General features: G+C 44.2%; 1 pseudogene; it reads right to left on the reverse strand.

The window, feature by feature from the left end:
- LOC135531081 (cGMP-specific 3',5'-cyclic phosphodiesterase-like) overlaps window positions 1-22,808 on the reverse strand; it is a 39,787-nt pseudogene extending 16,979 nt beyond the window's left edge.
- Between the last annotated feature and the right edge of the window lie 262 nt (window positions 22,809-23,070).

The raw sequence follows: 23,070 nt of genomic DNA on the forward strand, positions 1-23,070 counted from the left end.
GGACCAAAGAGTCAAACTCACAGGACCAAAGAGTCAAACTCACAGGACCAAAGAGTCATCATTACATTACATTACATTTAAGTCATTTAGCAGACGCTCTTATCCAGAGCGACTTACAAATTGGTGAATTCACCTTCTGACATCAGTGGAACAGCCACTTTACAATAGTGCATCTAAATCATTTAAGGGGGGGGGTGAGAAGGATTACTTTATCCTATCCTAGGTATTCCTTGAAGAGGTGGGGTTTCAGGTGTCTCCGGAAGGTGGTGATTGACTCCGCTGTCCTGGCGTCGTGAGGGAGTTTGTTCCACCATTGGGGGGCCAGAGCAGCGAACAGTATTGACTGGGCTGAGCGGGAACTGTACTTCCTCAGTGGTAGGGAGGCGAGCAGGCCAGAGGCGGATGAACGCAGTGCCCTTGTTTGGGTGTAGGGCCTGATCAGAGCCTGGAGGTACTGCGGTGCCGTTCCCCTCACAGCTCCGTAGGCAAGCACCATGGTCTTGTAGCGGATGCGAGCTTCAACTGGAAGCCAGTGGAGAGAGCGGAGGAGCGGGGTGACGTGAGAGAACTTGGGAAGGTTGAACACCAGGCGGGCTGCGGCGTTCTGGATGAGTTGTAGGGGTTTAATGGCACAGGCAGGGAGCCCAGCCAACAGCGAGTTGCAGTAATCCAGACGGGAGATGACAAGTGCCTGGATTAGGACCTGCGCCGCTTCCTGTGTGAGGCAGGGTCGTACTCTGCGGATGTTGTAGAGCATGAACCTACAGGAACGGGCCACCGCCATGATGTTGGTTGAGAACGACAGGGTGTTGTCCAGGATCACGCCAAGGTTCTTAGCGCTCTGGGAGGAGGACACAATGGAGTTGTCAACCGTGATGGCGAGATCATGGAACGGGCAGTCCTTCCCCGGGAGGAAGAGCAGCTCCGTCTTGCCGAGGTTCAGCTTGAGGTGGTGATCCGTCATCCACACTGATATGTCTGCCAGACATGCAGAGATGCGATTCGCCACCTGGTCATGAGAAGGGGGAAAGGAGAAGATTAATTGTGTGTCGTCTGCATAGCAATGATAGGAGAGACCATGTGAGGTTATGACAGAGCCAAGTGACTTGGTGTATAGCGAGAATAGGAGAGGGCCTAGAACAGAGCCCTGGGGGACACCAGTGGTGAGAACGCGTGGCGAGGAGACAGATTCTCGCCACGCCACCTGGTAGGAGCGACCTGTCAGGTAGGACGCAATCAAGCGTGGGCCGCGCCGGAGATGCCCAACTCGGAGAGGGTGGAGAGGAGGATCTGATGGTTCACAGTATCGAAGGCAGCCGATAGGTCTAGAAGGATGAGAGCAGAGGAGAGTTAGCTTTAGCAGTGCGGAGCGCTCCGTGATACAGAGAAGAGCAGTCTCAGTTGAATGACTAGTCTTGAAACCTGACTGATTTGGATCAAGAAGGTCATTCTGAGAGAGATAGCGGGAGAGCTGGCCAAGGACGGCACGTTCAAGAGTTTTGGAGAGAAAAGAAAGAAGGGATACTGGTCTGTAGTTGTTGACATCGGAGGGATCGAGTGTAGGTTTTTTCAGAGAGGGGGTGCAACTCTCGCTCTCTTGAAGACGGAAGGGACATAGCCAGCGGTCAGGGATGAGTTGATGAGCGAGGTGAGGTAAGGGAGAAGGTCTCCGGAAATGGTCTGGAGAAGAGAGGAGGGGATAGGGTCAAGCGGGCAGGTTGTTGGGCGGCCGGCCGTCACAAGAAGCGAGATTTCATCTGGAGAGAGAGGGGAGAAAGAGGTCAGAGCACAGGGTAGGGCAGTGTGAGCAGAACCAGCGGTGTCGTTTGACTTAGCAAACAAGGATCGGATGTCGTCGACCTTCTTTTCAAAATGGTTGAAGAAGTCATCTGCAGAGAGGGAGGGGGAGGATTCAGGAGGGAGGAGAAGGTGGCAAAGAGCTTCCTAGGGTTAGAGGCAGATGCTTGGAATTTAGAGTGGTAGAAAGTGGCTTTAGCAGCAGAGACAGAGGAGGAAAATGTAGAGAGGAGGGAGTGAAAGGATGCCAGGTCCGCAGGGAGGCGAGTTTTCCTCCATTTCCGCTCGGCTGCCCGGAGCACTGTTCTGTGAGCTCGCAGTGAGTCGTCGAGCCACGGAGCGGGAGGGGAGGACCGAGCCGGCCTGGAGGATAGGGGACATAGAGAGTCAAAGGATGCAGAAAGGGAAGAGAGGAGGGTTGAGGAGGCAGAATCAGGAGATAGGTTGGAGAAGGTATGAGCAGAGGGAAGAGATGATAGGATGGAAGAGGAGAGAGTAGCGGGGGAGAGAGAGAGCGAAGGTTGGGACGGCGCGATACCATCCGAGTAGGGGCAGTGTGGGAAGTGTTGGATGAGAGCGAGAGGGAAAAGGATACAAGGTAGTGGTCGGAGACTTGGAGGGAGTTGCAATGAGGTTAGTGGAAGAACAGCATCTAGTAAAGATGAGGTCGAGCGTATTGCCTGCCTTGTGAGTAGGGGGGGAAGGTGAGAGGGTGAGGTCAAAAGAGGAGAGGAGTGGAAAGAAGGAGGCAGAGAGGAATGAGTCAAAGGTAGACGTGGGGAGGTTAAAGTCGCCCAGGACTGTGAGAGGTGAGCCGTCCTCAGGAAAGGAGCTTATCAAGGCATCAAGCTCATTGATGAACTCTCCGAGGGAACCTGGAGGGCGATAAATGCTAAGGATGTTAAGCTTGAAAGGGCTGGTAACTGTGACAGCATGGAATTCAAAGGAGGCAATAGACAGATGGGTAAGGGGAGAGAGAGAGAATGACCACTTGGGAGAGATGAGGATCCCGGTGCCACCACCCCGCTGACCAGAAGCTCTCGGGTGTGCGAGAACTCACAGGACCAAAGAGTCAAACTCACAGGACAAAAGAGTCAAACTCACAGGACCGAAGAGTCAAACTCACAGGACCAAAGAGTCAAACTCACAGGACCAAAGAGTCAATCTCACAGGACCAAAGAGTCAAACTCACAGGACCAAAGAGTCAAACTCACAGGACCAAAGAGTCAAACTCACAGGACCAAAGAGTCAAACTCACAGGACCGAAGAGTCAAACTCACAGGACCAAAGAGTCAAACTCACAGGACCAAAGAGTCAAACTCACAGGACCAAAGAGTCAAACTCACAGGACCGAAGAGTCAAACTCACAGGATCAAAGAGTCAAACTCACAGGACCAAAGAGTCAAACTCACAGGACCAAAGAGTCAAACTCACAGGACCAAAGAGTCAAACTCACAGGATCAAAGTTACACATTAATAACTGTGTGTGTGTGTGTGTGTGTGTGAGTGAGTGAGTGAGTGAGTGAGTGAGTGAGTGATACCTTGTAGTCGATGTTGAAGTCCTGAACCAGGTTGAGATCCAGGAACATTCTAACTGTGGCCTGAGCCGTGGAGTCCTCTGATAGGCCGAAATCAGAGAAGCTGAAGTCCAGGATGCGCAGTGATTGGGCAGAGGGGATTTCAGCCTCCTGGTTAGGATGAGAGAGGAGGGATTCAAAAACACACACACACACACACACACACACACACACACACACACACACACACACACACACACACACACACACACACACACACACACACACACACACACACACACACACAGACACACACACAAACACAGACACACACACACAGACACACACACACAGACACAAACACAGACACAGACACAAACACAGACACAAACACAGACACACACACAGACACACACACAGACACACACACAGACACACACACACACACACACACACAGACACACACACACACACACGAACACACAGAAAACGATATAGAGAGAGGAATGGGTGGATATAGGGGGAGAGGGGTGGATATAGAGAGAGGGATGGGTGAATATAGAGAGAGATGGGTGGATATAGAGAGAGATGGGTGGATATAGAGAGAGATGGGTGGATATAGAGAGGAATGGGTGGATATAGAGAGAGATGGGTGGATATAGAGAGATGGGTGGATATAGAGAGAGATGGGTGGATATAGAGAGAGATGGGTGGATATAGAGAGAGATGGGTGGATATAGAGAGAGATGGGTGGATATAGAGAGAGATGGGTGGATATAGAGAGAGATGGGTGGATATAGAGAGAGATGGGTGGATATAGAGAGAGATGGGTGGATACAGAGAGGGATGGGTGGATATAGAGAGGAATGGGTGGATATAGAGAGAGATGGGTGGATATAGAGAGGAATGGGTGGATATAGAGAGAGATGGGTGGATATAGAGAGGAATGGGTGGATATAGAGAGAGATGGGTGGATATAGAGAGAGATGGGTGGATATAGAGAGAGATGGGTGGATATAGAGAGAGATGGGTGGATATAGAGAGGAATGGGTGGATATAGAGAGAGATGGGTGGATATAGAGAGATGGGTGGATATAGAGAGAGATGTGGTGGATATAGAGAGAGATGTGGTGGATATAGAGAGAGATGGGTGGATATAGAGAGAGATGGGTGGATATAGAGAGAGATGGGTGGATATAGAGAGAGATGTGGTGGATATAGAGAGAGAGATGGGTGGATATAGAGAGAGATGGGTGGATATAGAGAGAGAGATGGGTGGATATAGAGAGAGATGGGTGGATATAGAGAGAGATGGGTGGATATAGAGAGAGATGGGTGGATATAGAGAGGAATGGGTGGATATAGAGAGATGGGTGGATATAGAGAGAGATGGGTGGATATAGAGAGAGATGGGTGGATATAGAGAGATGGGTGGATATAGAGAGAGATGTGGTGGATATAGAGAGAGAGATGGGTGGGTATAGAGAGAGATGGGTGGATATAGAGAGAGATGGGTGGATATAGAGAGAGAGAGATGGGTGGATATAGAGAGAGATGGGTGGATATAGAGAGAGATGGGTGGATATAGAGAGATGGGTGGATATAGAGAGAGATGGGTGGATATAGAGAGAGATGGGTGGATATAGAGAGATGGGTGGATATAGAGAGAGATGGGTGGATATAGAGAGAGATGGGTGGATATAGAGAGAGATGGGTGGATATAGAGAGATGGGTGGATATAGAGAGAGATGGGTGGATATAGAGAGAGAGATGGGTGAATATAGAGAGAGATGGGTGGATATAGAGAGAGAGATGGGTGGTTATAGAGAGAGGTGGGTGGATATAGAGAGAGATGGGTGGATATAGAGAGAGATGGGTGGATATAGAGAGAGATGGGTGGATATAGAGAGAGATGGGTGGATATAGAGAGAGATGGGGGGATATAGAGAGAGATGGGTGGATATAGAGAGAGATGTGGTGGATATAGAGAGAGAGATGGGTGGGTATAGAGAGAGATGGGTGGATATAGAGAGAGATGGGTGGATATAGAGAGAGATGGCATTAGCTAAACATCTTTGATTGATTCATATAGAATTATGAAATTGGTTCTCGACTTTCAGATTGTAAAGGAAGAAAACGTAATTTAATGTTCATGCATTATGGAGTAGCATATCCGGACACACCAGGAAGACCCCCACCGCTGCTGAAATAAATCCTAGGGGAAACACTGAAAAGGGAAGGGAGAGATTGGGTAAGAGAGGTATGGAAAGAGAGACAGAAATATAGTGGGGTGGAAAGAGAGAGAGATCTGTAGGAATAGAGGGAGAGATGTGAGGAGAGAGGGAAGGAGAGAGAGATGTGAGGAGAGAGGGAAGGAGAGAGAGATGTGAGGCGAGAGGGAAGGATAGAGAGATGTGAGGCGAGAGGGAAGGATAGAGAGATGTGAGGCGAGATGGAAGGAGAGAGAGATGTGATGCGAGATGGGAAGGAGAGAGACACACGAGAGGGAAGGATAGAGAGATGTGAGGCGAGAGGGAAGGATAGAGAGATGTGAGGAGAAGGGACTGAGAGAGATGTGAGGCGAGAGGGAAGGAGAGAGAGATGTGAGGCGAGAGGAAAGAGAGAGAGAGATGTGAGGCGAGAGGGAAGGAGAGAGAGATGTGAGGCGAGAGGGAAGGAGAGAGATGTGAGGCGAGAGGGAAGGATAGAGAGATGTGAGGAGAGAGGGAAGGAGAGAGAGATGTGAGGCGAGAGGGAAGGATAGAGAGATGTGAGGCAAGAGGGAAGGAGAGAGATGTGAGGAGAGAGGGAAGGAGAGAGTTGTGAGGCGAGAGGGAAGGATAGAGAGATGTGAGGCGAGAGGGAAGGATAGAGAGATGTGAGGCGAGAGGGAAGGATAGAGAGATGTGAGGCGAGAGGGAAGGATAGAGAGATGTGAGGCGAGAGGGAAGGATAGAGAGATGTGAGGAGAGAGGGAAGGAAAGAGAGATGTGAGGCGAGGGAAGGAGAGAGAGATGTGAGGAGAGGGAAGGATAGAGAGATGTGAGGCGAGAGGGAAGGATAGAGAGATGTGAGGAGAGAGAGATGTGAGGCGAGAGGGAAGGAGAGAGAGATGTGAGGAGAGAGGGAAGGAGAGAGAGATGTGAGGCGAGAGGGAAGGATAGAGAGATGAGAGGGAAGGATAAAGAGATGTGAGGCGAGAGGGAAGGATAGAGAGATGAGAGGGAAGGATAGAGAGATGTGAGGCGAGAGGGAAGGATAGAGAGATGTGAGGCGAGAGGGAAGGATAGAGAGATGTGAGGCGAGAGGGAAGGATAGAGATGTGAGGCGAGAGGGAAGGAGAGAGATGTGAGGCGAGAGGGAAGGAGAGAGAGATGTGAGGCGAGAGGGAAGGAGAGAGTTGTGAGGCGAGAGGGAAGGATAGAGAGATGGTAGGTGTTGGTCTGTTGGTATCAGTGGTTCACCTGCAACGCTCTGATTTCCTCTTGAGCTGCAGTGAGGTGGTAGGACAGAACCTTAGGAGAGGACACACACACACGTCAACACAGCACATAGACTTTTAAAAAACACACACACGTCAACACAGCACATAGACTTTTAAAAAACACACACACGTCAACACAGCACATAGACTTTTAAAAAACACACACACGTCAACACAGCACATAGACTTAAAAACACACACACAGCACATAGACTTTTAAAAAAAACACACACACGTCAACACAGCACATAGACTTTAAAAAACACACACACGTCAACACAGCACATAGACTTTTAAAAAACACACACACGTCAACACAGCACATAGACTTAAAAAAAAACACACACGTCAACACAGCACATAGACTAAAAAACACACACACGTCAACACAGCACATAGACTTAAAAAAACACACACACGTCAACACAGCACATAGACTTTAAAAAAACACACACACGTCAACACAGCACATAGACTTTAAAAAACACACACACGTCAACACAGCACATAGACTTTAAAAAAACACACACACGTCAACACAGCACATAGACTTAAAAAAAGCACACACACACAAACACAAATATGTAAACACATGAAGGAATTGTAGAAAAACTGAGATTAAATGTATTTGGTGAGTGTCAATGGAGTTTCATAATTCCTATATATGTTCATTAATTAAAATCACTCAGTCTATTTATAAGAATTTATAAGATTCTTATTTGCATAAAATAGACAGAAACCAGTCTTATCAAAAATAGATAATAGTATTTATTAACGGAGCGCGCTGCCATGTAACCACGAACAACAGTTTATATACAAAATATGACGTCACAGGTTCTAGAATGAATCTCCTCCTCTCGACCAGGACAAAGCAGGTCCAACAGTTTATATACAAAATATGACGTCACAGGTTCTAGAATGAATCTCCTCCTCTCGACCAGGACAAAGCAGGTTCAACAGTTTATATACAAAATATGACATCACAGGTTCTAGAATGAATCTCCTCCTCTCGACCAGGACAAAGCAGGTTCAACAGTTTATATACAAAATATGACGTCACAGGTTCTAGAATGAATCTCCTCCTCTCGACCAGGACAAAGCAGGTTCAACAGTTTATATACAAAATATGACGTCACAGGTTCTAGAATGAATCTCCTCCTCTCAACCAGGACAAAGCAGGTTCAACAGTTTATATACAAAATATGACGTCACAGGTTCTAGAATGAATCTCCTCCTCTCAACCAGGACAAAGCAGGTTCAACAGTTTATATACAAAATATGACGTCACAGGTTCTAGAATGAATCTCCTCCTCTCAACCAGGACAAAGCAGGTTCAACAGTTTATATACAAAATATGACGTCACAGGTTCTAGAATGAATCTCCTCCTCTCGACCAGGACAAAGCAGGTTCAACAGTTCATATACAAAATATGACGTCACAGGTTCTAGAATGAATCTCCTCCTCTCGACCAGGACAAAGCAGGTTCAACAGTTCATTCCAACTCACCAACATGACACACACTATAATCTGGATGAACTCCTGAAGTCTCACCATAATTTATTACCACTTTAGCAGACTTTAGCAGACAGTTCTGGATACGGAAAACCTGGAGAGGCTCTCGCTGTCTTATTTAATCGCCAGAGTTATAGTTGAGTTGGTTCAAACATAGGTTAATGACCCTCTTTGCTTACTTCAAACCCACAACCCATTCCTCCCCAACCTAGTTGGAATGGTGTTTAATATGTTTAATCACTCCTTGTTCATGCAACATACTCTTCCTTATGAACTAGTGCACACTCATGACACACACACACTATATCAAGATTAACTCCTGAAGTCTCACCATTATCTATCACTATTTAGCAGACAGTCGCAGATACGGAAAACTAGTTGGAATGGTGTTTATTATGTTTCATCACTCCTTGTTCTCTTCCTTATGAACTAACGTTATTAATCAGATATTGTAAAACAGAGTAGATTTTAATTAGTTATAGTTCTATTTAAATGTAGATATTGTTTAGTCATTATTCATCAAATTCCTATCACTAAGGTGTATGTAAAACTTCAGACTTCACCTCTATTTACAGTACCAGTCAAATGTTTGGACACACCTACTCATTCAAGGGTTTGTCTTTATTTTTACTATTTTCTACATTGTAGAATAATAGTGAAGACATCAAAACTATGAAATAACACATATGGAATCATGTAGTAACCAAAAAAGTTTTAAACAAATAAAAATATATTTTAGATTCTTCAAAGTAGTGATGTCTTCACTATTATTCTACAATGTAGAAAATTGTAAAAAAATAAAGAAAAACCCTTGACTAGTACTATATATCTATATATAATATATATTACATATATATACATATATACACAGACTTCTGTCTCCTCCCCCACCTCTTGGGTAACGTCCTGGCTGGCTCGTTGGTACTCTATCCGTTGGACGGTCTGGACGGTCTGCAGGGCCAGGCCGCAGTACACCGCAAAGTCCTCCAGGAGGCGCTCATCATAACGGTTAAACGCCCTGCCCGTCTCCGCCTCGCCAGGGGCCGTGCACAGCTTGTTCTTCAGCTGGCAGACGGCTGAACAGAAAACAACAACAGCAACAACAACAACAACAACAACAGCAACAACAGCAGCAACAACAACAACAGCAACAACAGCAACAGCAACAACAACAGCAACAACAACAGCAACAACAACAACAACAACAACAGCAACAACAGAAACAACAACAACAACAGAGGGATGGATGAAAAGTTGTTAATAACTTTATTTATTTATTTAATAACTTCAAACTTCGTGACGATTCATGACTCAATCTTATCAGGTATCGTCATGACGATATCGTCTTGCCCAGGGCCTGTATTCATGAAGCGTCTCAGAGTGCTGACCTGGGATCAGTTTTTGCCTTTTAGATCCCAATGAAGAAGACCACATAGACAGGTGGGGACCTGATCCTAGATCAGCCCTGCTACTCTGAGATGCTATCGCGGATGTGTTTCTGTGGTGTGGAGATCAGTAATGGTTAATGTATGGATAGGAGGCAGTATTCGGAAGTTTGGATGAACGAGGTGCCCAAAGTAAACTGCCTGCTACTCAGGCCCAGAAGCTAGGATATGCATATAATTGGTAGTATCGGATAGAAAACACTCTGAAGTTTCTAAAACTGTTAACATAATGTCTGTGAGTATAACAGAACTGATGTGGCAGGCGAAAACCCGAGGACAATCCATCCAGGAAATGAAATTTCTTTGATGTGAGTAGTTTTCTATTCAAAGCCTATTGACTATATAAAGGGTTAGGGTCCAGATTGCAGTTTCCTTCCACTAGAGGTCAACAGTCTTTAGACATGGTTTCAGGCTTGCTTTCTAAAGAAAAAAAACAAGAATAAGAAGTTTTTTGGCAGGTGTCCGTTTTCACTGCCACTACTCCTTTGCGCGTGACGGTGTGCGCGCCCCTCGTCCTATTGAAAACGCTTTTGTCCGGTTGAAATATGACCGATTATTTAGATAATTGACAGCCTGAGGATTAGTTATAAACATTTTTCGACGAAGTTTACCGGTACTATTAAGATGTATTCATCTGTTTTGACCTCCTTTGAGCCAGTGGATTACTGAACAAAATGCTCCAACAGAGTTTTTGGGATATAAAGAGAGACTTTATTGAACAAAACAAACATTTATTGTGTTGCTGGAACCCTTTGGAATGCCAACAGATTAAGATCTTCAAAGGTAAGTGATTTATTTTATTGCTATTTTTGACTTTCGTGGCTCTTCTGCTGGGCTGTAAAATGTTTGTATACTTTTGTAAGTGGGGCAGATAATCGCATGTTGTGCTTTCGCCGTAAATCCTTTTTGAAATCTGACACAGCGGCTGGATTAACAAGAGGTTAATCTTTAAACCGATGTATAACACTGGTATAATGAGTATTTCTGTCATTTGAATTTGGCGCTCTGCAATTTCACCGGATGTTGACAAGGTGGGACGCTAGCGGAACGCCTATCCCAAATTAAGACAGTCTTATTTGTTGTTTGTAGATCAGTGATGGTTAGGACTGTCTATTTAACAACCCTGCTAAGCACCCTGGCTGACGCACTCTAATACTGCTAATTCTCAGTCAGCTAATAGAGGACTTCCTAGTAAATACAAGATTCTCTACAGACAAGATTCTCTACAGACTTCCTAGTAAATACAAGATTCTCTACAGACAAGATTCTCTACAGACTTCCTAGTAAATACAAGATTCTCTACAGACAAGATTCTCTACAGACAAGATTCTCTACAGACTTCCTAGTAAATACAAGATTCTCTACAGACAAGATTCTCTACAGACTTCCTAGTAAATACGAGATGATCTACAGACAAGATTCTCTACAGACTTCCTAGTAAATACAAGATTCTCTACAGACAAGATTCTCTACAGACTTCCTAGTAAATACAAGATTCTCTACAGACAAGATTCTCTACAGACTTCCTAGTAAATACGAGATGATCTACAGACAAGATTCTCTACAGACTTCCTAGTAAATACAAGATTCTCTACAGACAAGATTCTCTACAGACTTCCTAGTAAATACGAGATGATCTACAGACAAGATTCTCTACAGACTTCCTAGTAAATACAAGATTCTCTACAGACAAGATTCTCTACAGACTTCCTAGTAAATACAAGATTCTCTACAGACAAGATTCTCTACAGACTTCCTAGTAAATACAATATTCTCTGCAACCAAGATTCTCTCAACGAGGATTATCTACAGCCAAGAATCTCAACTGCCAAGATTCTCTGCAGACTTCCTAGTAAATGCAATGCTTCCTAGTCATTCAATACTAGTCAGTGAATAGATCAGTAAATAAAGACTGAAGAGCCAGTAATACGCTGGTTTAAGACGCACTGATATCAATATCTCTGCCTTGACTATCAACAATGACTAACAGCATGTCTCTAACAACCACAGAAGAAGAAGACTCCCTACAACTAACAGTGTGTCTCTAACAACCACAGAAGAAGAAGACTCCCTACAACTAACAGCATGTCTCTAACAACCACAGAAGAAGACTCCCTACGACTAACAGCATGTCTCTAACAACCACAGAAGAAGAAGACTCCCTACAACTAACAGTGTGTCTCTAACAACCACAGAAGAAGAAGACTCCCTGCGACTAACAGCATGTCTCTAACAACCACAGAAGAAGAAGACTCCCTACAACTAACAAGATGTCTCTAACAACCACAGAAGAAGAAGACTCCCTGCGACTAACAGCATGTCTCTAACAACCACAGAAGAAGAAGACTCCCTACGACTAACAGTATGTCTCTAACAACCACAGAAGAAGAAGAGACTCCCTACAACTAACAGCATGTCTCTAACAACCACAGAAGAAGACTCCCTACGACTAACAGCGTGTCTCTAACAACCACAGAAGATGAAGATTCCCTACGACTAACAGCGTGACTCTAACAACCACAGAAGAAGAAGACTCCCTGCGACTAACAGCATGTCTCTAACAACCACAGAAGAAGAAGACTCCCTGCGACTAACAGCATGTCTCTAACAACCACAGAAGAAGAAGTCTCCCTAAGACTAACAGCATGTCTCTAACAACCACAGAAGAAGAAGACTCCCTAAGACTAACAGCATGTCTCTAACAACCACAGAAGAAGAAGTCTCCCTAAGACTAACAGCATGTCTCTAACAACCACAGAAGAAGAAGACTCCCTGCGACTAACAGCATGTCTCTAACAACCACAGAAGAAGAAGTCTCCCTAAGACTAAAAGCATGTCACTAACAACCACAGAAGAAGAAGTCTCCCTAAGACTAACAGCATGTCTCTAACAACCACAGAAGAAGAAGACTCCCTAAGACTAACAGCATGTCTCTAACAACCACAGAAGAAGAAGTCTCCCTAAGACTAACAGCATGTCTCTAACAACCACAGAAGAAGAAGACTCCTACAACTAACAGCATGTCTCTAACAACCACAGAAGAAGAAGTCTCCCTAAGACTAACAGCATGTCTCTAACAACCACAGAAGAAGAAGACTCCCTACAACTAACAGCATGTCTCTAACAACCACAGAAGAAGAAGTCTCCCTAAGACTAACAGCATGTCTCTAACAACCACAGAAGAAGAAGTCTCCCTAAGACTAACAGCATGTCTCTAACAACCACAGAAGAAGAAGACTCCCTAAGACTAACAACATGTCTCTAACAACCACAGAAGAAGAAGTCTCCCTAAGACTAACAACATGTCTCTAACAACCACAGAAGAAGAAGACTCCCTAAGACTAACAACATGTCTCTAACAACCACAGAAGAAGAAGTCTCCCTAAGACTAACAACATGTCTCTAACAACCACAGAAGAAGAAGTCTCCCTAAGACTAACAACATGTCTCTAACAACCACAGAAGAAGAAGTCTCCCTAAGACTAACAGCATGTCTCTAACAACCACAGAAGAAGAAGTGTCCCTAAGACTAACAGCATGTCTCTAACAACCACAGAAGAAGAAGTCTCCCTAAGACTAACAGCATGTCTCTAACAACCACAGAAGAAGACTCCCTACGACTAACAGCATGTCTCTAACAACCACAGAAGAAGACTCCCTAAGACTAACAGTATGTCTCTAACAACCACAGAAGAAGAAGACTCCCTAAGACTAACAGCATGTCTCTAACAACCACAGAAGAAGAAGACTCCCTGCGACTAACAGCATGTCTCTAACAACCAGAGAAGAAGAAGTCTCCCTAAGACTAACAGCATGTCTCTAACAACCACAGAAGAAGAAGACTCCCTAAGACTAACAGCATGTCTCTAACAACCACAGAAGAAGAAGTCTCCCTAAGACTAACAGCATGTCTCTAACAACCACAGAAGAAGAAGACTCCCTAAGACTAACAGCATGTCTCTAACAACCACAGAAGAAGAAGTCTCCCTAAGACTAACAGCATGTCTCTAACAACCACAGAAGAAGAAGTCTCCCTGCGACTAACAGCATGTCTCTAACAACCACAGAAGAAGAAGACTCCCTGCGACTAACAGCATGTCTCTAACAACCACAGAAGAAGACTCCCTACGACTAACAGCGTGTCTCTAACAACCACAGAAGAAGAAGACTCCCTACAACTAACAGCATGTCTCTAACAACCACAGAAGAAGAAGTCTCCCTAAGACTAACAACATGTCTCTAACAACCACAGAAGAAGAAGTCTCCCTAAGACTAACAGCATGTCTCTAACAACCACAGAAGAAGAAGTGTCCCTAAGACTAACAGCATGTCTCTAACAACCACAGAAGAAGAAGTCTCCCTAAGACTAACAGCATGTCTCTAACAACCACAGAAGAAGACTCCCTACGACTAACAGCATGTCTCTAACAACCACAGAAGAAGACTCCCTAAGACTAACAGTATGTCTCTAACAACCACAGAAGAAGAAGACTCCCTAAGACTAACAGCATGTCTCTAACAACCACAGAAGAAGTCTCCCTAAGACTAACAACATGTCTCTAACAACCACAGAAGAAGAAGTCTCCCTAAGACTAACAGCATGTCTCTAACAACCACAGAAGAAGAAGTGTCCCTAAGACTAACAGCATGTCTCTAACAACCACAGAAGAAGAAGTCTCCCTAAGACTAACAGCATGTCTCTAACAACCACAGAAGAAGACTCCCTACGACTAACAGCATGTCTCTAACAACCACAGAAGAAGACTCCCTAAGACTAACAGTATGTCTCTAACAACCACAGAAGAAGAAGACTCCCTAAGACTAACAGCATGTCTCTAACAACCAGAGAAGAAGAAGACTCCCTGCGACTAACAGCATGTCTCTAACAACCAGAGAAGAAGAAGTCTCCCTAAGACTAACAGCATGTCTCTAACAACCACAGAAGAAGAAGACTCCCTAAGACTAACAGCATGTCTCTAACAACCACAGAAGAAGAAGACTCCCTACAACTAACAGCATGTCTCTAACAACCACAGAAGAAGAAGACTCCCTGCGACTAACAGCATGTCTCTAACAACCACAGAAGAAGAAGACTCCCTGCGACTAACAGCATGTCTCTAACAACCACAGAAGAAGAAGACTCCCTACGACTAACAGCATGGCTCTAACAACCACAGAAGAAGAAGACTCCCTACAACTAACAGCATGTCTCTAACAACCACAGAAGAAGAAGACTCCCTACAACTAACAGCATGTCTCTAACAACCACAGAAGAAGAAGTCTCCCTAAGACTAGCAGCATGTCTCTAACAACCACAGAAGAAGAAGACTCCCTAAGACTAACAGCATGTCTCTAACAACCACAGAAGAAGAAGACTCCCTACGACTAACAGCATGTCTCTAACAACCACAGAAGAAGAAGACTCCCTACAACTAACAGCATGTCTCTAACAACCACAGAAGAAGACTCCCTACAACAAACAGCATGTCTCTAACAACCACAGAAGAAGACTCCCTACGACTAACAACATGTCTCTAACAACCACAGAAGAAGAAGACTCCCTAAGACTAACAACATGTCTCTAACAACCACAGAAGAAGAAGACTCCCTACGACTAACAACATGTCTCTAACAACCACAGAAGAAGAAGACTCCCTGCGACTAACAGCATGTCTCTAACAACCACAGAAGAAGAAGACTCCCTACAACTAACAGCATGTCTCTAACAACCACAGAAGAAGAAGACTCCCTGCAACTAACAGCATGTCTCTAACAACCACAGAAGAAGAAGACTCCCTACACCAAACAGAGACACCTGCCTCTTTACTCCTGTATGAGGTGTAGCTATAGAATTCATGTTGTTGTTGTCAATGGAATTCTACAGTGAGGTTAAAGTCATATAAACATAGTTATATAAATAGAGTGAGTTTTATCCGGTCATTGGTCTGTAAACACAGTGTTGCATATAAAGACTATAAAGTAGAGAAGATACATTCAGAGAAAGAGGGACGCACCAATGATTTTTCCTGTCTTCCCGTTTCTGATCGGGCAGCAGACCAGACTACCCATGGGGGTCCTGATCTAACGGACATGTTCACTGTCTCCTTGGAGACCAGCACCTGCAGGGCGTGGGTCTGGTCTATGTCCGAGAGGGTACAGTCTCTATGGAAACACAGAAATATAGTGATGCTACAGTCTCTATGGAAACACAGAAATAGAGGGATGCTACAGTCTCTATGGAAACACAGAAATAGAGGGATGCTACAGTCTCTATGGAAACACAGAAATATAGGGATGCTACAGTCTCTATGGAAACACAGAAATATAGGGATGCTACAGTCTCTATGGAAACTCAGAAATATAGTGATGCTACAGTCTCTATGGAAACACAGAAATATAGTGATGCTACAGTCTCTATGGAAACTCAGAAATATAGTGATGCTACAGTCTCTATGGAAACACAGAAATAGAGGGATGCAACAGTCTCTATGGAAACACAGAAATATAGTGATGCAACAGTCTCTATGGAAACACAGAAATGTAGGGATGCTACAGTCTCTATGGGAACACAGAAATATAGTGATGCTACAGTCTCTATGGAAACACAGAAATATAGGGATGCTACAGTCTCTATGGGAACACAGAAATATAGTGATGCTACAGTCTCTATGGAAACACAGAAATATAGGGATGCTACAGTCTCTATGGAAACACAGAAATATAGTGATGCAACAGTCTCTATGGAAACACAGAAATATAGGGATGCTACAGTCTCTATGGAAACACAGAAATATAGTGATGCTACAGTCTCTATGGAAACACAGAAATATAGTGATGCAACAGCCTCTATGGAAACACAGAAATGTAGTGATGCAACAGTCTCTATGGAAACACAGAAATATAGTGATGCAACAGTCTCTATGGAAACACAGAAATATAGTGATGCAACAGTCTCTATGGAAACACAGAAATAGAGTGATGCTACAGTCTCTATGGAAACAGAAATATAGTGATGCAACAGTCTCTATGGAAACACAGAAATATAGCGATGCAACAGTCTCTATGGAAACACATAAATATAGTGATGTTACAGTCTCTATGGAAACACAGAAATATACATTATTTACATTAACCTGTTGATCAGTGCAAAGCCATCAGTCACAAATATGGTAGAGGAATTCTGGTAACTGTCCCCAAATTACCATGTTATACAGAAGACTCGGTTGGAAGAGTCCTGGAATCATGAAGGAATAAGGAGCAAATTCGGGAATCTTCCAACCAGGATTTTTGGGGGAAAACCCTGAAATCTGTGGATGTCACCGGTATTTTGCCACCTTTGTCCCAATTTAAATATATTGGTATTTGCATGTTTTAGTACAACAAGACAGTCCCAGGTCAACTAAATCAAAACAATAACAGCCGTCATCTCTTAAACACATGACTATGGTCTATAGAATGTATAAATAGCCTGAAACCAAACGCACTGCCGTTGATGTAATGACACAACAGTGATAGGAGAGGAAAACCCTTTCTCGAACCTTTGAAAGATCTGGAACTCTGACCCTTGTTCTTCTCCCTCCATATGGACCAGCCCAGAGAAGGAGTTCTAGAACACAACGGAACAGTAGAACACGTCAACAAGGTTCTACATTTATACAATTCAGAACTTCCATAGGCCATTAGTAACAACACACAGGTGTGGGAATGGAGGAAAGTCACTCTGGGAACCCACTAAGGGAAAATCCTTGAATTAAAATGATAAAATGTTAAAATAATTACACTGGTTCCACCCCCAGGTTCCCCTCCATTTCCAGCAATGTCCTGAAAACACAACACTAGCCTGGTAAATCCAGAATGAACGCTACGTTCAATTAAAACCTGCTTATCAGTCTGACCTCCAGCTGATAAACGGGGTTTTGAATGAGACAGGAAATGGTTCAATCAGTGTACGCTCAGAAACAATGGGAGCGTTTACGACCAAAACCAGACTAATAAGCGATGTAAAGAAATAGTAAAAAGCAGAGATCATGCTGGACCCACCCAGCTAAAACAATGCTGCAGTCAACTAAGAAGAAACAATACTGCAGTCAACTAAGAAGAAACAATACTGCAGTCAACTAACAAAAAACAAACGTTACGTCTTGTGTTTTAATAAACAGAAAGTGGTGTCTTCTGTTTTATAAACCAGAAGGTTATGTTTTGTATTTTATAAACCAGGAAGTTGTGGCTGTGTTTTATAAACCAGGAAGTTATTTGTGTTTTATAAACCAGAAAGTTATGTCTTGTGTTTTATAAACCAGGAAGTTATGTCTTGTATTTTATAAACCAGGAAGTTATGTCTTGTGTTTTATAAACAAGGAAGTTATTTGTGTTTTATAAACCAGGAGGTTATGTCTTGTGTTTTATAAACCAGGAAGTTATGTCTTGTGTTTTATAAACCAGGAAGTTATGTCTTGTGTTTTATAAACCAGGAAGTAACGTCTTGTGTTTTATAAACCAGGAAGTTATGTCTTGTGTTTTATAAACCAGGAAGTTATGGCTTGTGTTTTATAAACCAGGAAGTTATGTCTTGTGTTTTATAAACCAGGAAGTTATGTCTTGTGTTTTATAAACCAGGAAGTTATTTGTGTTTTATAAACCAGGAAGTTATTTGTGTTTTATAAACCAGGAAGTTATGGCTTGTGTTTTATAAATCAGGAAGCTATGGCTTGTGTTTTATTAACCAGAAAGTTATTTGTGTTTTATAAACCAGGAAGTTATTTGTGTTTTATAAACCAGGAAGTTATTTGTGTTTTATAAACCAGGAAGTTATGTCTTGTGTTTTATAAACCAGGAAGTTAATAAACCAGGAAGTTATTTGTGTTTTATAAACCAGGAAGTTATGGCTTGTGTTTTATAAACCAGGAAGTTATGTCTTTTGTTTTATTAACCAGAAAGTTATTTGTGTTTTATAAACCAGGAAGTTATGTCTTGTGTTTTATAAACCAGGAAGTTATGTCTTGTGTTTTATAAACCAGGAAGTTATGTCTTGTGTTTTATAAACCAGGAAGTTATGTCTTGTGTTTTATAAACCAGTAAGTTATTTGTGTTTTATAAACCAGTAAGTTATTTGTGTTTTATAAACCAGTAAGTTACTTGTGTTTTATAAACCAGGAAGTTATTTGTGTTTTATAAACCAGGAAGTTATGGCTTGTGTTTTATAAACCAGGAAGTTATGTCTTGTGTTTTATAAACCAGGAAGTTATGTCTTGTGTTTTATAAACCAAGATGTTATTTGTGTTTTATAAACCAGGAAGTTATATGTGTTTTATAAACCAGGAAGTAATTTGTCTTTTATAAACCAGGAAGTTTTTTCTGTTTTATAAACCAGGAAGTTGTGTTTTATAAACCAAGAAGTTATTTGTGTTTTATAAACCAGGAAGTTATTTGTGTTTTATTAACCAGGAAGTTATTTGTGTTTTATAAACCAGGAAGTTGTGTTTTATAAACCAGGAAGTTATTTGTGTTTTATAAACCAGGAAGTTATTTGTGTTTTATAAACCAGGAAGTTATTTGTGTTTTATAAACCAGGAAGTTGTGTTTTATAAACCAGGAAGTTATTTGTGTTTCATAAACCAGGAAGTTATTTGTGTTTTATAAACCAGGAAGTAATTTGTGTTTTATAAACCAGGAAGTTATTTGTGTTTTATAGAGAAAACAAGGCAGGTCATTTGTGATGATATTTTTAAAAGAAGCACGACTTATTTAACTCTGTTGCTTCTCACCGACACGTTTACACTTTCATCCTCCCGGTAGAGTTGGGAAAGTTTAGACTAAAAAACAACAGCAGAAAACTGAGATCAAAATCAAACCTTAGACTTCTATACATCATATGCCCCTCAAGTTATTATATTGATTATATAAACCTATCTGATCATTATTTCAAACCTACATGGTAGGGGTTAGGAGCTAGTGTTTAGGGGTTAGGAGCTAGTGGTCAGGGGTTAGGAGATAGTGTTTAGGGGTTAGGAGCTAGTGGTCAGGGGTTAGGAGATAGTGGTCAGGGGTTAGGAGATAGTGTTTAGGGGTTAGGAGCTAGTGGTCAGGGGTTAGGAGATAGTGTTTAGGGGTTAGGAGATAGTGGTCAGGGGTTAGGAGCTAGTGGTCAGGGGTTAGGAGATAGTGGTCAGGGGTTAGGAGATAGTGTTTAGGGGTTAGGAGCTAGTGGTCAGGGGTTAGGAGATAGTGGTCAGGGGTTAGGAGATAGTGTTTAGGGGTTAGGAGATAGTGGTCAGGGGTTAGGAGCTAGTGGTCAGGGGTTAGGAGCTAGTGGTCAGGGGTTAGGAGATAGTGGTCAGGGGTTAGGAGCTAGTGGTCAGGGGTTAGGAGATAGTGGTCAGGGGTTAGGAGATAGTGTTTAGGGGTTAGGAGCTAGTGGTCAGGGGTTAGGAGATAGTGTTTAGGGGTTAGGAGCTAGTGGTTAGGGGTTAGGAGATAGTGGTCAGGGGTTAGGAGATAGTGGTTAGGGGTTAGGAGATAGTGGTCAGGGGTTAGGAGCTAGTGTTTAGGGGTTAGGAGTCATAGGGTTAGGGGCATAGGGCTAGGGGTTAGGGGGGGTTAGGGGACTTGACCTAGGGGTTAGGGGGGGTTAGGGGCTAGGGGTTAGGAGCTAGTGGTTAGGAGCTAGGGATTAGGAGCTATAGGTTAGGAGCTAGGGGTTAGGGGCTAGGGGTTAGGAGCTAGTGGTTAGGGGCTAGGGGTTAGGAGCTAGTGGTTAGGAGCTAGGGATTAGGAGCTATAGGTTAGGAGCTAGGGGTTAAGGGCTAGGAGCTAGGGGTTAGGAGCTAGGGGTTAGGTGCTAGGGGTTAGGGGCTAGGGGTTAGGAGCTAGGGGTTAGGTGCTAGGGGTTAGGTGCTAGGGGTTAGGAGCTAGTGGTTAGGAGCTAGGGATTAGGAGCTATAGGTTAGGAGCTAGGGGTTAGGGGCTAGGAGCTAGGGGTTAGGAGCTAGGGGTTAGGTGCTAGGGGTTAGGGGCTAGGGGTTAGGGGCTAGGGGTTAGGAGCTAGGGGTTAGGTGCTAGGGGTTAGGTGCTAGGGGTTAGGGGCTAGAGGTTAGGTGCTAGGGGTTAGGGGCTAGGGGTTAGGGGCTAGAGGTTAGGTGCTAGGGGTTAGGGGCTAGGGGTTAGGAGCTAGGGGTTAGGTGCTAGGGGTTAGGGGCTAGGGGTTAGGGGCTAGGGGTTAGGGGCTAGAGGTTAGGTGCTAGGGGTTCGGTGCTAGTTGTTAGCAGCCTAGGGGTTAGGGGCTAGGGGTTAGGGGTCGGCAGAGTTGTCTTAGAATAGAATCAGTAATTTCTCTCAAACTGTCAGTGTAATAGGGAGACTGTCTCTCCTAAAGAACAGGATATGACATCATAGTGGTGGTTACCTTGGGCCTGTCCCTGGCGATGAAAATGGTACAGTACTGAGCCCGTGCGAAAGGCAGGATGGTGGCGGCCATCTTGCCCAGGAGATTCTCCATTGACTTCTGTTCCTCTGACAGCAGCCTGGCCAGGGTCAACAACACCTGATACACACACACACACACACACACACAGAGAGATACACACACACACACACCACACAGATACACACACACACACACCACACAGAGATACACACACACACACCACACAGAGATACACACACACACACACCACACAGATACACACACACACACACACACACCACACAGAGATACACACACACACACACCACACAGAGATACACACACACACACACACACACACACACACACACACACACACACACACACACACACACACACACACACACACACACACACACACACACACACACACACACACACACACACACACACGTGAAGTGATATAACACGATGGTCGATTGATGATTGATTGATTGATTTCTAGCTACCTGGCATCGGTTGGCTTCCTGTCTGGAACTCTCAAACAGCTGAACATTGTCCAGGACCAGCCCGAGCAGACCCATGTGACAGGCCAGGACCTATCACAGAGCAGATGCACACATTAACAGCCTATCACTGGTCAGAGTTACTCATCAACAGCCTATCACTGGTCAGAGTCACTCATCAACAGCCAATCACTGGTCAGAGTCACTCATCAACAGCCTATCACTGGTCAGAGTCACTCATCAACAGCCTATCACTGGTCAGAGTCACTCATCAACAGCCAATCACTGGTCAGAGTCACTCATCAACAGCCTATCACTGGATCATTCGCTTCAACAAGCCGATCATACTAGAGGTTCACCCACTAACAGCCAATTATACTACAGTTCATACTATTGTTAAACAGCCAATAACAAACAGACAGACAGACAGACAGACAGACAGACAGACAGACAGACAGACAGACCTTCTCATCCTGGTCTGTGAACAGAGAACCCTGCACATCATCACTGATCCTCTTGTTCAGCACCAGAGCTGCTCCTAGAACCTAGAGGAGGGGCAGGAGGGAGAGGGAGAGGGGGGGAGAGGAGGAGGAGGAGGGAGAAGAGGAGGGGGGAGAGGAAGAGGAGGAGGGAGACGAGGAGGGGGAGAGGAGGAGGAGTGGGGAGAGGAGGAGGAGGGAGAGAAGAAGGAGGAGGGAGAGGGAGAGAGACATAATTTTGGGGGGGGTAATATAGAGAGGGGGGGTAGAGAGAAAAGAGGAAGACGGATAAACAATGACGTACATTTGAACAAGATATGGAATGTCAGTTTACTTCCAGAGTTGACAGAAGAATTGGAATTCCCCGCCCATCTCCATGATGCTCACCTCCTGTCTGCTGTTCTTCTGTCTAGAATGGTCTGAGGGGAATAGGGGGCCCTTAGGGAGGTCTCCATGATGCTCACCTCCTGTCTGCTGTTCTTAACCGGGACACTCAGGACACTCTTGAGTTTGAAACCTACTTCTGTCTAGAATGGTCTGAGGGGAATAGGGGGCCCTTAGGGAGGTCTCCATGATGCTCACCTCCTGTCTGCTGTTCTTAACCGGGACGCTCAGGACACTCTTGAATCCTGCCACCTGGTGCTGGTCTGTGGAGAACCTGGGGTCCTGGAGGAGAGACACAACTTTTCATTTATAAAAATGTATTTTACATGTATTTAGTAGATCGTCCACTCAGTAACATCTTCCCTCCTCCCCCCTCCTCCCCCTCCTCCCACCTGAGGTAAACCACTGAGAGGAGACACAGACTGTCCTCCTCCTCCCCCTCCTCCCTCCACCTCCCCTCTACCTGAGGTATACCACTGAGAGGAGACACAGACTGTCCCCCCTCTCCCTGCTCCTCAGCAATACGTAACTGAAACGAAGCACA

Source organism: Oncorhynchus masou, unplaced genomic scaffold (genome assembly GCF_036934945.1).
Source record: "Oncorhynchus masou masou isolate Uvic2021 unplaced genomic scaffold, UVic_Omas_1.1 unplaced_scaffold_1508, whole genome shotgun sequence".
Lineage (NCBI taxonomy): Eukaryota > Metazoa > Chordata > Actinopteri > Salmoniformes > Salmonidae > Oncorhynchus > Oncorhynchus masou.